Consider the following 15,992-nt stretch of genomic DNA (forward strand, 5'->3'; position numbering starts at 1 on the left):
TGTAATATGCTTACTGCAAGCCGTAGCAGCACATGGCAATTTCTGTCCAATGTCTTATCTGTTAGCAAGGAAATTCTCTCTAGGGGAAGGGCAAGCCTGTCACATTGTTCTGGTTTATTAGATTTCCGTGCTGTGCTGAATGAGTTCCTCCGTCTCTCGCAGCTCCCATTCATTTCAATGGAGCGAGCTGAGAAGATGCTCCCCAAAGATTGCGCCCCTGGAGTCTCTGGGCTGGTAGTTATTTGCAAATCATTTGTGTGCTGAAACCATGAACAATCCTATCAGCAAATTATGCCTTGGGCATCAAACCTGAACCTAATTTGGGTGTTTGCTTCAGCATTTGTGGCAGATGTTATTTATGGGATATCCTTTGTGCAAGCCTTCTCTATTATGGGAAAGAGAAACAATATCAAGCACCAGGCAAGTGACTCAGGCACCCAGAAAATCTGATCAGTGCTAGAACAACATCTTGCTTGTACCCTCTAAGGGGTAGGAAAAGCAGTCCATTCATGAATTCTGACTGTGACCAGCGGCCACTGATACTTGGGCTTCTGGTTGATGGACTTAAACAAAAGGCTGCCCATCAAAGGGTTCCCTCGCTCACATTTCATATTTCTAGCTGACTCTGGCTCATTCCACACATGCAGAATAATGCACTTTCAAACTGCTTTCAGTGCTCTTTGAAGCTGTGCGGAACAGCAAAATCCACTTGCAAACAGTTGTGAAAGCGGCTTGAAAACGCATTATTTTGCATGTGCGGAAGGGGTCTCTGGGAATGTGAGGGTGACCCTTTATATCCAATGGCAAAAACCTACCCCAAATTCCTTCAAACAGGAATTGAGCCTTGGGATGAGGTATGACTTTGCACCTAGGCTTTTGGGGGGTTGGGTGCAAAGCTTGTGGGCTAGGTGTGAGTAAAGAAGTGTGTCCAGAAAAAACTGGGGATGCTAGATTACAGATTACATCCCAGATTACAGAGATCAATTACCCTGGAGAAAATGAATGCTTTGGAGCAGCAGTGATGTAGGAGGTTAAGAGCTCATTTATCTAATCTGGAGGAACCAGGTTTGATTCCCAGCTCTGCCACCTGAGCTGTGGAGGCTTCTTTGGGGTATTCAGATTAGCCTGTACACTCCCACACACGCCAGCTGGGTGACCTTGGGCTAGTCACAGCTTTTCGGAGCTCTCTCAGCCCCACCTACCTCACAGGGTGTTTGTTGTGAGGGGGGAAGGGCAAGGAGATTGTAAGACCCTTTGGGTCTCCTGCAAGAAAGAAAAGGGGGATATAAATCCAAACTCTTCTTCTTCTTTGGAGGGTTGACTCTATGGCATTGTAACCCACTGCATCCTCAGATCTCCAGGAGTTTCCCAACCCTCCCCTCCCCGCCCCCAACTTCTGTTGGTTGCTGCGGGGATCTGAAAACTCTAGAGAAGACTCTCCTTTGAACTCCTCTGGACTGAAGTGTACCAGACTAGAGTGCCAGGCGAGGTTTGGAAATCTCCAGGGTAACCAATGTTGTTCTGCCTGATTACGCAACTTGTCCATCTCAGGAGACTGAAGAATTTCTAATCAGTGAAGGTCCACAATTAAACTAGCCTTCCATTACCCAGGAACATTGTTGTTTCCATAACAATCTCTCCAAAAGACAAATGTTAGGTGCAGGTGGTCCTCACATATAACAGGGGAAGAGGTTGAGTGTTTCAAAGACTAGGATCTCAGTGTGGTGAAGGATGCTGAATAATAAACTGTGGCCCTTTCTGCATGGGCCAATTAAACCAGGATAATACCAGTAAAAAACCCAGGTTGAAGGGGAACTTCGCATGGATCCCGATCCTAATGTAGATCCACTCCATATTTTCCCCCACCCCGGGGTTTTCCAGAATCGTGTTATGTGTTGTGAGGAACATTCGAACGAGAGAATCGCACATAACGCGATTTTGAAAAGTGATCCTGTATGATCCTTCACCAAATCCATACTGGTTCAAACCATTTACAGCTATTCTCATTCTACCGTTTAATTAATGTGCCCATTAATGATGCAATCATTTATACTATCAGTCCATTGAGCCGGTTGATTTTAGTGGACTTAGATTAGAGTAGGTCTGTATAGACCTACTTCCAGTCCGATCCCTTCCAGTCCGGCTTCCGTGCTGGGCATGGGACGGAGACCGTCCTTGTTGCCATCACAGATACGCTCCGCATGCATTTTGATCAAGGCGGATCGGCGCTGCTGGTGTTGCTCGATCTTACCGCAGCGTTTGATGTGGTCGACCACGACCTTTTGACCCACCGCCTGGCTGTGTCCGGGGTACGGGGCACTGTCCTTCAGTGGATTGCCTCGTTTCTCCGTGATAGGGGTCAGCAGGTGTGGTGCGGGGACCAGGCCTCCCAGCGGTGCCCACTTTATTGTGGTGTGCCCCAGGGGCCTTATTATCCCCGCCTCTTATTTAATATCTACATATGTCGACCCCTTGCTCAGCTGGTGTGCAGGAGCTTTGGGCTGAGTCTGTCACCGCATGCTGATGACACCCAGCTCATTCTGTTGATGGAGAGGGGGACGGCCTCGCCTCCCGCGTGCTCTACAGCATTGTTTGGAAGGCGGTTGCTGGATGGTTGGTGCTTGAAGCGGAAGCAGGTTAAAAAACTTCAATCCATCGAAGACGGAGGTCCTTTTGGCTGGAGTCGCAGTGGGGAGATTGGGGATTTCCAGCCACCAGTGCTGGAAGGGGGTCTCATTGGTCTCCGACCTCTTTGGCTGTAGCACAGCCGCTCGGGTTCCACCTGGATTCTTTTCATTATCCATGGAGAGAGACAGGGTGAAAGCTTGTGTTACCCTAGATGGCTTTTTTTCCATCTTCGCCAGAGAAACACGGTGGCTGGCCCCTATCTCTCCCAGGCTCGACCTGGCCATTAAGTGATCCATGCCACGGTCACCTCCAGGCTGGACTACTGCAACTTTCGCTTCTATCACGGGCTCTTCCCTTGCGACTGATCCGGGAAGTTAAAGCTGGTCCAGAAATGCAGCGGCCCGGCTTTTGACAGGTGGATTCTTTTTTTAGAGATCATATTACCCCTCTGTGCTGTACCGCCTGCACTGGCTTCCCAGTGGAATTCCGGATGCGCCTTCAAAGGTGTTGAGTGTTAACCTTTAAGGCCCTCAGCTGACTTGGGGCCTTCATACCTGCGGTAGACCGCTCTGACCTCCATATGTCCCAAAATAGGTCTCTCTGCGTTCTGCAGAGGCCAATTTGCTGGTAGATCCCCGCTCCTCATGTCGAGCAACACGGGCTGGCTCTCTACCTCGGGCCAGGGCCTTTACAGCCCTGGGCCCCCCATCCTGGTTGAATGCTTTTACCATCTGCTGTCCAGACCCCTGCGGGACCTTTGGTGAGTTCCGCAGGGCCTGTAAGACCGAAGTTGTTATTCCTTAACACCGGGCCTTTGGGGATGCTGCTACAGCCAAGCGAGACTGCCTTGCCCCCCCCTGGAGCCCCCCACTACGACAGTTTTACTCCATCTTCAACATGGCCTGATCGCTGATTACCATCCATTTTGGGCAATGCTGGCCTCCTCACAGCAATTGGCCTTTGGGTTGGGCGCCATCTGTGCATGCCTCTGGGCATGTATTTTTATTTGTAATTTTTGGAATTGCTGCTATAATGTATTTTAATGAATTTTAATGTTTTATTGTTATATTGTAATTATGAGACCTTATATTGTATTTGTTTTATGTCTCGTACACCGCCCAGAGCCCTTTGGGGGTTGGGCGGTTTATTAAGTCTAATAAAATAATAATAATAATAATAATAATAATAATAATAATATAGGAGTGCACTGTAGATTTGCTGAATAAGTGGTGAAGATATACCACCTTTTGAGAGAGACCCAAATCAGGTTGTAAGGAAAAGGACATGGCCAGCTAGCATTCTCTTGTGTTTTTGTTACTCACCTGTGAGTACCACAAATGGTATATTGATGGCCCAAAATGGATGCCAGCCTACAGGTGGGGCCTGGAAATCCCTTGGGTTTAGAGTTCGTGTCCAGACTACAGAGATCAGTTCGCCTGGAGAAAATAGATGCTACCCAATGACCTATATATGGCTGTGTTCTGACATAGACAAGGGTCAGGAAGTTATTTTAGCTGCACATTATGAAAAGGATACCTTTTTTAGGGATTGTGAACCATGACAAATACATGGAACTGAGAAAGAGAATGAAATGACTAGAAAGGATAGATCAAGTAGCTACCATTTGACATTGGGTTGCATGTTTGTAGAGCAGCAATGAGCTTCAGCAAGGTCAAAACTTTCTATTTGCTACATTCCAGGTTAAATTACAAAATTTGTATATTACTGTGTTAGTAGATCATTGATTGTGATTTGTTTTCTTTTTACAAGTTTTACAAGTTTTTGTTAACACAGGAGAAATCACCACCTTTTAAAAAGCAAGGATTTGTCCCAGAGGCCAATACGTTATGATAGTCAGCTGGAACTATGGTTGTCACCTTCCCTCTTTCATAAGTATCCTTAGGCAGGTATTTTCTAAAAAGAGAAGAAATAATCAGAGAAATCTGAAGGCCAAGCAAGAAGCTACAAAAAGAACCAGCTGCTGCGATAAAGTGCTTGGCTCCTCCCTCTCTAAAATATATTTGTAACATCATGATCTTCCATATTTTCTTGCTCATCATCTTCAGAAGCTCATCACCATTCTGGAAGAGGGGAGGCGTGATGTCACAATGCTGTGACATCATCACCAGTCCGTTCTGGAAGAGGGGAGGCACAGTGCTGTGACATCACCACAAGAGGTCTCACAGGAGACAGCCAAATGCTATTTTTGCTTCCCTTGTAATGTTTTGGAATTCCTCTTTTTGCTTTTGAAGAGTCATTTGCATTGTGTATGCAGGTCATATGGCTTACAAATGCATTTTTGCAATAGTTATGTACATAAGGTGTCATGATTATTTTTGAGCAACAACAGAGAAAAAATGTGTACGTTTGATACATGAACATCTCTTACACTACGTAAGTTCGCTGGTCTATCAAGATGTTAGTGGTCTACTCAAACTGGCAATGACTTTCCATGTTCTCAAGCAGATGTCTTTCACATCACCTACAACCTATTCTTTGGAAATAGGGTTGCGAAAGATTGAACCTTGGATTTTCTGCATTCAATGTAGATGCTCGGTTAGTAAGCAGCAGTCCCTCCAAGGATTCGTTCAAGGTAGCAAAACGGAAATTGGAACAAAACTAAACAGGGGCTTAATTTGTGCCAGGAAGAAGTGAACCCCGAATGAAAATTTGTGGATCAAAACAGCAGGAGTGAGACATTCAAGATGCTGTTTTTGATGACAGGTTGCTGTTTTTGATGACGGCTGCACATGTCCAATAACATCCCCTTTGGCCCCAAACCAAGTTGGGAAGTCTAGAATTTGCAGCAAAATGTAACATACTGTCTCTGGGGCAACCATAAAATCTCTTGGTACACAAACAGATCCAGCCTCCCATTCCACCCAACATGTTTCACTAATCTTTGTCTGGGACTTCTCCTCGAGAAAAGGCTATTTGTCATGCTGAGTCATTCAAAATATATGTGGAGAGGTTCCTGGGTATTCCTCTCAGAGATAAGGACTCCGTGGCGTATGCCTCGCAAAATGGCATTGGGTTATCTGGCCAGTGGTTAATCTAAATCTTATTCCTGCATACTTCTTCTGGTATGTAATAACAAACTGTAAATGTCGAAGTCCTTTCCTCGTTGCACGTAAAAGGGCTATTTCTCAACATATGGGGCGAAAGCCTGGCACGCCACATCTTTCTGAGCGAGACACACAGGTATTTACGACAGCCAGTGGCTTGTGCTGTGTTGCTTCACAGTTTTCTTCTCAATTTATCCCTGCTGCTTCCTAAGAGTTTTTCCAAGTAAAACCTGCTTTCTTCCAGTTTTAATTGATAATCTTTACCAGGAATTAAGTTTCATTTTTTCAAAAAAAAATCCTTCACATGTTTCTTAGTCTCTCTGTGAATCCCAGAAACTTGTAAATGTATTTCTCCCCATTTCTGCTTCTTTAAGCATAAACACAGAATCCATTTTTATGCAAGTTAGTGAGGACCAAAATAGACATGATGGTAGGAGATCTGTGAGCAGATAGTCTTAGTGTTCCTCAAATGGAAGCGACAACCTGCCATGGAACCATTTTGGATCAGGACCATGATGAAGAGGAAGGGGAAGTAATTTAACCATTCTTCTTTTGTTCAGTTTTTGAGCAAGCCTGTGAGGGCTGGGCCAACTGTGGTGGTATTCTGCGAGGCCTCTTTGTCCTCCGCTGCTCCAGGAGAACTTGGAGAACAGGGTTTGATTCTTCACTCCACCACATGAAGCCTGCTGGGTGACCTTGGGCTAGTCACGGTTCTCACTCTTTCATCCCCACATACCTCACAAGGGGTCTGTTGTGGGGAGGGGAAGGGAAAACTGCTTTGAGACTCCTTAAAGATAGAGACAAAGTGGGGTAAGAAAACCAACTCCTCCTCCTCCTGCTCTTCTAAAATTACTTAACACCACCTTGGCTGCTGCTTCATGTCCCTATGGATCCAGGCTAGCGATGAACAGATTTCCCTGTTTCATTTCCTTTACTGATTCATAGGTTCTCTGTGTGCTGCTGTCCACTTCTCCTTCATTTTGATTTAAGTAGATGAATTTCTAAAATTAGATCTCTAACTGGAGCATGTAAAGCTTCCCATTTTTCTGTGCCTTCCATTCATGTGCTTTTTCTTCTTCTTCTCCACGAACAAAGGGTGCGCACGGGCTTTAATAAAGCAATGCCGAAAAGGAATCTTGATGTGACCTTACATATTATTGCATAAAGAGTGTTTTATGTGCTGTTCGAATAATGCGCACATATTCCTAGATATTGGTATTAAACAACACACACACACACACACACACACACACACACACACACAAAGAACCTTGACATGATTGTGTATACATATGGGTGGCTACAATGTTTTCGCAACGCATATGTGCGCATGTAATGGGGAGGATGGGGGAAGACTCAAATAAACTAAGGAACGCAATGGTAAACTGCGCGTGTTTAGAATTTTTTTTTTTTAAAAAAATAACTAATGCTTTAGTTCCACTTCAGAAACAAGTCAGTAATTTATATCTCTAAAATCTCAGAACAAGTTGATGAGAAATTTAGAAGCACCACATAAACATGACTCATGGATGATAGCTGTTCACGTTTAAAAATAACTTTAATCGCTTCACTTTCAAACCCCACTTCATATTATGAGCACAGAGATCACACTGTAATGATAAAGACAGGTATATACTGAGACACACGTGCATTTGAATCAGTGGCTTCCAGCCTGGGGTATGCAAAAAGGTTGGGAATCGCTTGTTTAAATGAAGTGTGCTACAGGTGGAGCTTGAAGTTGCAAGTTGATTTCAGTCAGGAAATGAGCCTGCTTATACATTCAAAATTCCCCTCATGCAAAGTGATGTATTGAAATGTATTTTTAAAATTATTATTATTACTACAGTGGGGGAGAGGTTAGATTTGGGGGTTTTCTTTTCTTTTATCTGTGGGAATCATTGAAGCTGAATCTGCAAAAGCCATGTGGAACAATAGCTGTTGTATGGAGGATGAATTATATAGGACTGAGTGAAAAAAGCTAATTGGATCCAGCTCGTAGTGTTGAGTAGTGGTTAGTGTCAGGTTCAACCCCATTCTGAAGTCCACTGGCTGACTCTAGACCACTCTCTCTTGTTTACCTCACCAAGTGGTTGTGACAATAAAATAAGGGACTGAATTTTACATTTTGCTATTTCCTCTCCTAATGCAATGCACTTAGCCTCCTGAAAATTTTTCGCTGGGGATCAACTGACCCTCAGGGTCAGCATATGGGGCAAAGTGGAGGGCCGATTGTGGGAGGGAAGATCCGAACAAGTTACTATGCCATCTTTCACATGTGGAAATGTTGTTGCCTCACAAGTACCATGCAGCTGGATACATCCTGTTTTGTCTGTCACTAAAGCCCCACATGGGACTGTAAAGCATTCCTCAGAACCAACCTTCTTCATGCTACTGAAAAATAAAATCTTGCTTCAGCTGGCAAACAATAAAAACTGCCCATTACCTCTATTCCCTCATCAGCCAGCTGAACTTGGAGGTTTGGAGAAGGCCTTTCCCCCCTCTTTATATAGGCCACCTAATCTGAAAGTAAACACAAGGAGGTATTGGAGCCAGGGGTGAGAAAAGGAGCCCTATTTAAAGAGTAAACACTACACCAAGTACTGTGTGTTTAATAAAACAGCAAATAGCTGCCCCCACCAATGAAGGACTCGTTTTGTACTCTGGCCTTGGGTTTTCCCGCTGAAGAAAGGAGGACTCTTGGTGGGAGCAAAAAGCATCTTTAAGAAGCCCTGCCAATTCACAAACAATATAAAATTTTTACATAAGCTGTTCAATGCCATTTGGAAAGTAACTGATTCAGGCCTGAGCCTTGCCTGGCATTTATTTATTTATTCATTTGCTTTCTCAGTCTTAACAAAAGTCCCTAGGTCAGAAGGGCCACTTTAAAAAAAAGAGCTGCCAGCCAGCTTTTAACTTTTCCAGTTGAAACTGCATAATGCAGAGAAGTCATGAGAAATCTGTGCCGTGCATGCATAAATCAGGCAGAGTCTGAACTGGTTCAGTCATATCAGAAAACACTATCCAGAGTTCCAGATGGCCTCTGCTCTGTTTAAGCAGGGCCTGGTGTAAGCAGAACCCAAGCATGAAATGCAGCAGGTCCCTGATAATTGAATCACGCTGGATGCAACTGCAACACTGTTGAGAGTGGTTTTTGCACAAGGTTTGTATCTGACAAGCAGTTCATTTTGCAAAGTCCTGCACAACCAGGAATGTTGCGGTCTTTGGAAAAAAGTGAATTTGAGAGCATGTTTACTCATTTTCACTCGCTGAACATACTGCGCCCTCACATCTTGCTAATCTTTTTGCAATATGAAAAAAAATGCGTTTGAATGGATCTACATCTGCCCAGCTACTGTGTTTCCCCGAAAATAAGACAGTGTCTTATATTAATTTTTGCTCCCAAAGATGCGCTATGTCTTATTTTCAGGGGATGTCTTATTTTTCTGTCTTCTGTTCATCGGGCATGCTTCCAAACAAAAACTTTGCTACGTCTGACTTTTGGGGGATGCCTTATATTTCGCACTTCAGCAAAACCTCTACTATGACTTATTTTCTGGGGATGTCTTATATTCAGGGAAACAGGGTAGTAGCATTAGGTTTCCCAATGACACCAAGGGATTGGGAGGGCAGAGCCTTGGGAGGGTGGCATTTGTGAAGGGTGAGGCGGCTTCCTCAGCTGTCTGTACTCTTTATTATAGAGACTGGGAAAATTCCTTGAATGTCACTAGATGGAGGCCATTTATTTCTGCCACTTCTCAAATTCTCGGGAGCAAGCTGGGGGCAGGGAATCCCTCACTCTGAGGGGGTCAGTGGGAGGCCGAGGAAGTATTCAATACGAAACTCCGATGGGAAGCCTCATGCACACCATTTGCTGCCCTGTTGGGACTATAGATGCTCCAGAGTCATAATCAGATCAGATATCATTGATGCTTCTGTTGGGGAACCTACGGATGCCAATCTCCTAGCAGGACCTGGTGTAGACCACAGAGACCAGTTCCCCTGGGGAAAAAATGGATGTTTTGGAGGGTAGATGAACCTCTATCTGTGGGCTCTGTGGGGGAGAACTTGGAAGGAGTTGCAAAGAACTAAATTTAAAACAAAATGGTTTACTTCCTTAACAAATAACACTTTTAACATTAACATTCAACATTAACAATTTACAGTCCTTTTAGGTTGCATTTCAAGTCCTTATATTTACAGTCTACTGATAATGCCGAGTCAAATTCTTCTTTGCTGGTGGTTGGCTTATGAAGACTTCAGAGGCTTGGTGAATGGGATCAGAGATGATGAAGGTCCCCAAAAGAATTCCCATCAACTACATACATAGCAATGCCCTGAAACAATAAATTCTAACATTTACAATATAGCAAAAATAAACAACTCCCTTCCCACTAGTTCCCAACAACTTTGCAGTTACTTTAAACAAGGTGTTTAGAGCTTATAAAGGATTAAATCAAGATCCCAGCCTGGTAGCCTGGCTTCCTCCAACTTCACCAGTTTTTGCAGCCTTCTGCTGCTTTGAGTCTCCACCCCTTTCTGGGTCAACCCATTCTGAACATAGGGATGACATAGACTCTGTGGCATTGTACCCCACTGAAGTCCCTGTCCTCCCCAGGCTCCATCCCTAAATCTCCCAACCTGGATCTGGCAACCCTATTCCCCATTCCCTGTTGGTGGCCGGGGGAACTTAGCAACCTGAGCGGGGGAGGGCAAGAGGGCAAAAAGGTGAGCGGTGCTTTCTTTTTCCCTGTACTGGTCCAATTAGTAGAAATTAGTGGAAAGAGACTTTCCATGGAACTGTGGGCCTTTCCCCACTCTCTTCCATCCCCCCTATGCCGTGCGCTGCTCTCAGCGCGTGGCATCCCTGGCGCGTGCCCGGGCATCCCCACGACCCCGTGCTCTGTGCGAGGTCATCAAAAGGCGCTGTTAAGAAGAGCGCCAGGGATGCCACGCACTGAGGGGGCTCGACAGCGGGAGCGTCGGGGCAGCTGTGCTGTCGCCACCCCTGTCGTGGGGAGTGCTGAGGGACCCCGCGCTACTCTCCTCAAGTAGCGCGGGGCTTAAGGTAAGTGGGGAAAGGCCCTGTATTATAACTCAATCAAAAGGGAACTGGGATAGTGCTTCTTTCCTCCAAAATCACCAGTGGGAGGTAGAACCTGGAGGGAAGGGGGCTCCCAACCAGAACTGAATCCAGACGTGATGAAGAGGTGCCCAGCGACTTCTTGTATTACTTCTAATGGCTCCACTGATGGTAGGCAATGCCTGCAGTCATCTGTGTATTGCGTAACTCGCAGAAGTATTCCACCAATTATTTTGGAGTTTATTCTTATCTTGCTTAATTTTACGTCTTTTCTCCCTAATGATCTCAGCTCCTTTATCTCCCTCTCACATTCCACGTAGCATTTGATTTCCTCTTTTACTTTTTTCTTCCCTACCTAAAAAAAAAATCCCTCCTCTGCGGCAGTTTCCTATTCTATTATTTCCTTCCCTTGCCATGCATAAGCATTCCGAACTTGAAAAGAAGTAGGTACAACACGTTCTTCTTTCATGAATATTAAAGGGGTGTGGGAAGAAGAATTGGATTCCCCCTCCCTGTTCTTCCCTTCTTACGATGCTCTATGCCTTTGAGATAGAAAGTTGTCACATGAAAGCAGGCCACTGTGAAAAGAACATAATAAATATTTGACTTAATAAATAATTATCAGTTCCATTCAAAAGGAATGTGCCAACGCTCTGATCACACAGGTAGGAATGGGACCACGATTCTCATGTCAGAATCAATTAAAAAAAACTTCAAGAGAACCCTTTTGGTTGTCCAAGATGGAGCCCAAGATAATTTCCCTCTTTTTCTTCCACTTCCTTTTGCCTTGCCACATTCTTTGAGCTGTAGTCAAATTCAGCTTTGAATTTTTCTTTTTGAAACATCAAAACTGAATTCTGTGCAATGCATGGAATGATGTCCCGGGCCGACGGCCACCAAATTGTGGGATGTTTAATGTTTTTATTATTTATTTATGCCAAAAATTATACCCCACCAGCTCAGCTTTTTTTAAAAAAAAAAAGCCTCTTGCGGAGGCTTACTCATATGAAATATTAAATTATAAATGCAACTACACCTAATAAAACAAGAAGTTAATTTTAAAAGCATCTGCATACAACAATAATGCTTTAAATCTACAGCAGGGGAACTCTGTTTGAAGCTTTTAGCATAGCATCTTCTGGCAAGCCAGAAGGGGAGAAAGCCAAGGGAAGGAGAAAGTTGAGGGAGCCGCTAGCTGTTGTTATCACAGTTGGTCTAAATCTCAGCGATGCCGCACGTTGTGCAACAGTCATGCTTGATGGCTGAATTTACCCTTTGCATCTGTGATGATCACATTTAAGCTGATCACCCAGTCTGTTGGGTGCAGCACTAGACCACTTGGATTTCCGCTGAACCAGTTTGGATCACTAGAATGTTGTGGGTTTTCCGGGTGGTTTGGATCAACTTATTGAACATGGGCAAGACCCACTGCTGAACTAAACAGATTGGTAAGGAACCAAATAAGGTTGAGTTAAGCAGGAGGAATAATTAAAATCAATAATATATACAATGAAACTTTATTGCACAGGGCTTGAAGAAACAATGTTCCAAACAAATGTTGAACAAACTTATAATGATTCAATAGAAATTTGGATCAAAAGTCTGAATTTCCACTCCAGCATTAGTAACCTTCGCTCCTCTACTGATTTGCACCGGCACACAGTTGGTTAATTTGTATCTGGTTAAGGGCAGATAGCTGGTCTTTCATTACCATTCTAAATGAACTTCTAAATGAATAGATATTGCTATCTTGTATTAATTATAGGAATTACATTTGACTGGAGATTCAGAATCAGCCTTTCTGCTGGACTCTTTGTGATTTTTGTACTGTATGATAAGTACCTATGAGCCTCTGTAGGAGACCTATCATGTCGAAACACGCCACGTCCATCTATGCAACACGTTATGTGCAATCCATTTGATGTTTCTTTGGTGGAAGCTGCTACAAAAGCAACATTTAAAAAATATCTGCACAGCCCATCAAAACCCATAGTCAATCAGAAGCCTTTCTAGGCACGAACTGTACCTGGTACCACCAACTTCCACAAAAACACTTGACGGGTACCAGAAAAGGTTCTGTGAATGCAGAGGCGTAGCTCCAAGGGAGAAGAGGTGCAAAGCACTGGGCGTGCGCCCCTGTGGGAGTGTGGTGAGGGTGTTTCGGAACGGGGCATTCCAAACACCTCTTTCTCCTCATCTTCTCTTGCCCATTTTCCCTCCTTATTATAGCTCCTGTTTGACATAGCTTTTGTTCATATAGATTGCATGATACCAGTGGTGGGATTCAGCAGGTTTGCACCACTTCGGCAGAACCGGTTATTAAAATGGTGCCAGTTGTTAAATTATTTGAATCCCACCACTGCATGATACCACAACTACTTTCTGGTAGTCAAAGGAAACCTCTCCTCACTTTTTCACCAGTAGAAAAGCTGGTTGGGTCTACATGAAAGAGTATTTATTTATTTGATTTATACCCACCCTTTCCTAACAAGTTGGACTCCAGGCTACCCAAGTGGCCGTCTCTCTACCCAACATGGCTGTAGAATACCACTAGAACAGTGCATAGCTAAACTTGACACAACTCTGTTGTGTTTGTCAGGGGCAGTTTGCCTTCCATCCATTTAAAATGCTAATCAGCTAAGTCACCGTTGAACAATTTGTTCTCAACCTTCCCCCCCCCCCCCGAAAAGGTTAATGTGTTTAAATATGTCCTTGCAAGTATATGGTGACTGAAATCCAAATCAAACAAACATGACGGCTCTTTCAATGGGATAGCCAAAAATAAAAAAGTACTCAAGACAGATGTTAAAACTGTAGACTCCATCACAGCAAGCCTGTACAAACTGGATCACCAGCCTTTCACAGAGACTCATCAGACGCTCAATATATTTCCTGTTTTTTGGCCTGCTTTCCTGGGACTGCCAAAAAAAGGCACTAAAAGGTCGTCTTGCACCTGGTAGGCCACAACAGGTGGTGGTTGGGCTGTGTTCAGCTAGGTGGCACAGACTGGTCCTTTGTGCACAGCACAAATAAGACAACATGGGGAGTCTTTTAAAAAAAGCATTTGCTAATAGTTTTGTCCAGACAGCACAGACAAATAAAATGTGTGAGAAGAAAGTAGTCCCCCCCCCCATCTGCAAGCTGTCACTTTCAGTATCTCCGCAGCTCACAACCACCATTTTCTGCTGCTTCAGGGATTCACCGTACCACCCGCCATTAACTGAGTTGTTCCCAGGGTGGTTTCCCCTGCTTGCATCAAGGTGGCTGTTATTTCAACTTATAAAGTGCACAGATAAACCTAGGCAGATTCTGCACGGGCCATGAAGAGCGGTGTACAGCCACTAAAAATGCCGTTGTGGGGGAGGACTTTGTGCGGCTGCCATGGCTGGAATGGAGCCACAACGGCATCCCCCCCACACACACACACACATAATGGCATTTTTGTGACTGGCTCAATGAGCGACTATTTTGGAAAGCAGCGGTATCTACCTGGTGCCAAACAAACAGCACCGGGTGGAAGGCATGCCATTTTCCAGAATGCTGCTTTTTAAAACTTACCTTCTCCTCCCTGCGTAGCTCCATCAGGATGAAGGGACATGCCCTCTGCCTCCGACCACCAGGCCTTTGCCAGGGCACAGGGTGTGTCTTCTCATCCCATAAAGAACTTTACAGCACTTAGCTTCAATTCTTGTGTTGTATCTCATACTTTCAAAACAGATTCATATTGATCCTTCTTTCCAGTGATTCCATAAACTACTGAGAGTGAGAGATGGGAAAAGGTGGTGATCAGAATCCATCCCCAGAGCCTACGAAGTCGATCTTTTACACAACATTGCCAAGTTTCATTTGTACATCTCCCAACTTTGATAATTTCATCACAGTGTTTAATTAAGCCTGAATCATTTGTGTGCCACCAAAACATCTTCTATCCCAGCTTCAATTTCCCATCGCCCAATGAAGAAAACACTTGGCTTGGAATCTAGCCATTTTCCTCCCTAAAACAATCTAATCAAAGGAACCGGCGGCATCTCTGTGTCATTGTGCATTTTTAAAAAATAATTCTCTATCATTGTGTCTAATATTTGAATGGAATGAGTGCAGATATATTCTGTCCTTGCTAGACAAAATGCTTTCAGTGGCCTGAAAAAAATCTGAGCTTTCACAGCCCAAAAGCAGCTGCTATCGTATGCAGTAAATTCTTTTCACTAAGTTGCAAAATGTTTTTTTTTCCACTTGATAGTACATTTGGCCTTGTTAAATACTCACACAAAAGACCAGAAGGAGCTAGTTCCTGTCCATTATATAAGCGATAAACAGTTTTTAAAACATAGCCTAATTAAATAATTACTCAATAGACCACAGCCATTCTGATCTGTCATGTAGCTAATGTGCAGTTTCCAAAAACTAGCTAATTAAAGTAATTACCCAGCAGAGCTCGATGAGTCTAAATGAGCCATTTATTTTCACTAGGTACTTGGTACCTAGATGGAGGGGGAAATCACCCCCTCCCCAAAATAAAACCCCTAATGATACTATTGTGCAAATACACTGTTTCACCTCTAGATGAATAATGATTTTGGACTTTTAGAATTCATACAGGTTTTGCCCCATTTACTTTGATAAATACAAAATGCATGCCCTTAGAAAGGCTTAATTTGATATGGAGTTGTTTGTTTCTTTGAGCCCACTGAAATATCACTCTCAAGTTAAAACTAAGGATTTGAAGCAGTCACTTTTGCTGTGAACAGGGAAACACATTTAAGTTGGGTAAAATAACCTAACATGGGTAATGAACAGTCATTTAAAGACAGATGTATTGCAACCTAACCTTTTGTTTAGGTGAATTCCTTTGAAATTGGTTGCTGAAGGAGTGTTTTACGGATACTCTGGACCACCAAAAAGACAAATTAGTGGGTTCTAGATCAAGTCAAGCCTGAAGCTAAAATGACTGAACTGAGGCTATTGCGGTTTGGTCAAACTGGTGATTACCACACATCACAAATAGAGCATCTTGGGGACATTTTAAAAACTGTTTTTGAGAAGAAGTTCACACAGCTCTCTTCCCCAAAACATGTTCAAAACATTTTATTTCTCTCAACCCAGGTTTTTCAAAAATAAATAAACTAGTGATCACTGGTCCTTTCTGCACAGCAAAAATAAAACACTCTGAAGATGTTTTAAAATTATCTGTTTTTGCTTTTTACATTCCCACAGTGGAG

This window comes from Sphaerodactylus townsendi, linkage group LG11, assembly GCF_021028975.2.
Source record: "Sphaerodactylus townsendi isolate TG3544 linkage group LG11, MPM_Stown_v2.3, whole genome shotgun sequence".
Classification (NCBI taxonomy): Eukaryota; Metazoa; Chordata; class Lepidosauria; order Squamata; family Sphaerodactylidae; genus Sphaerodactylus; species Sphaerodactylus townsendi.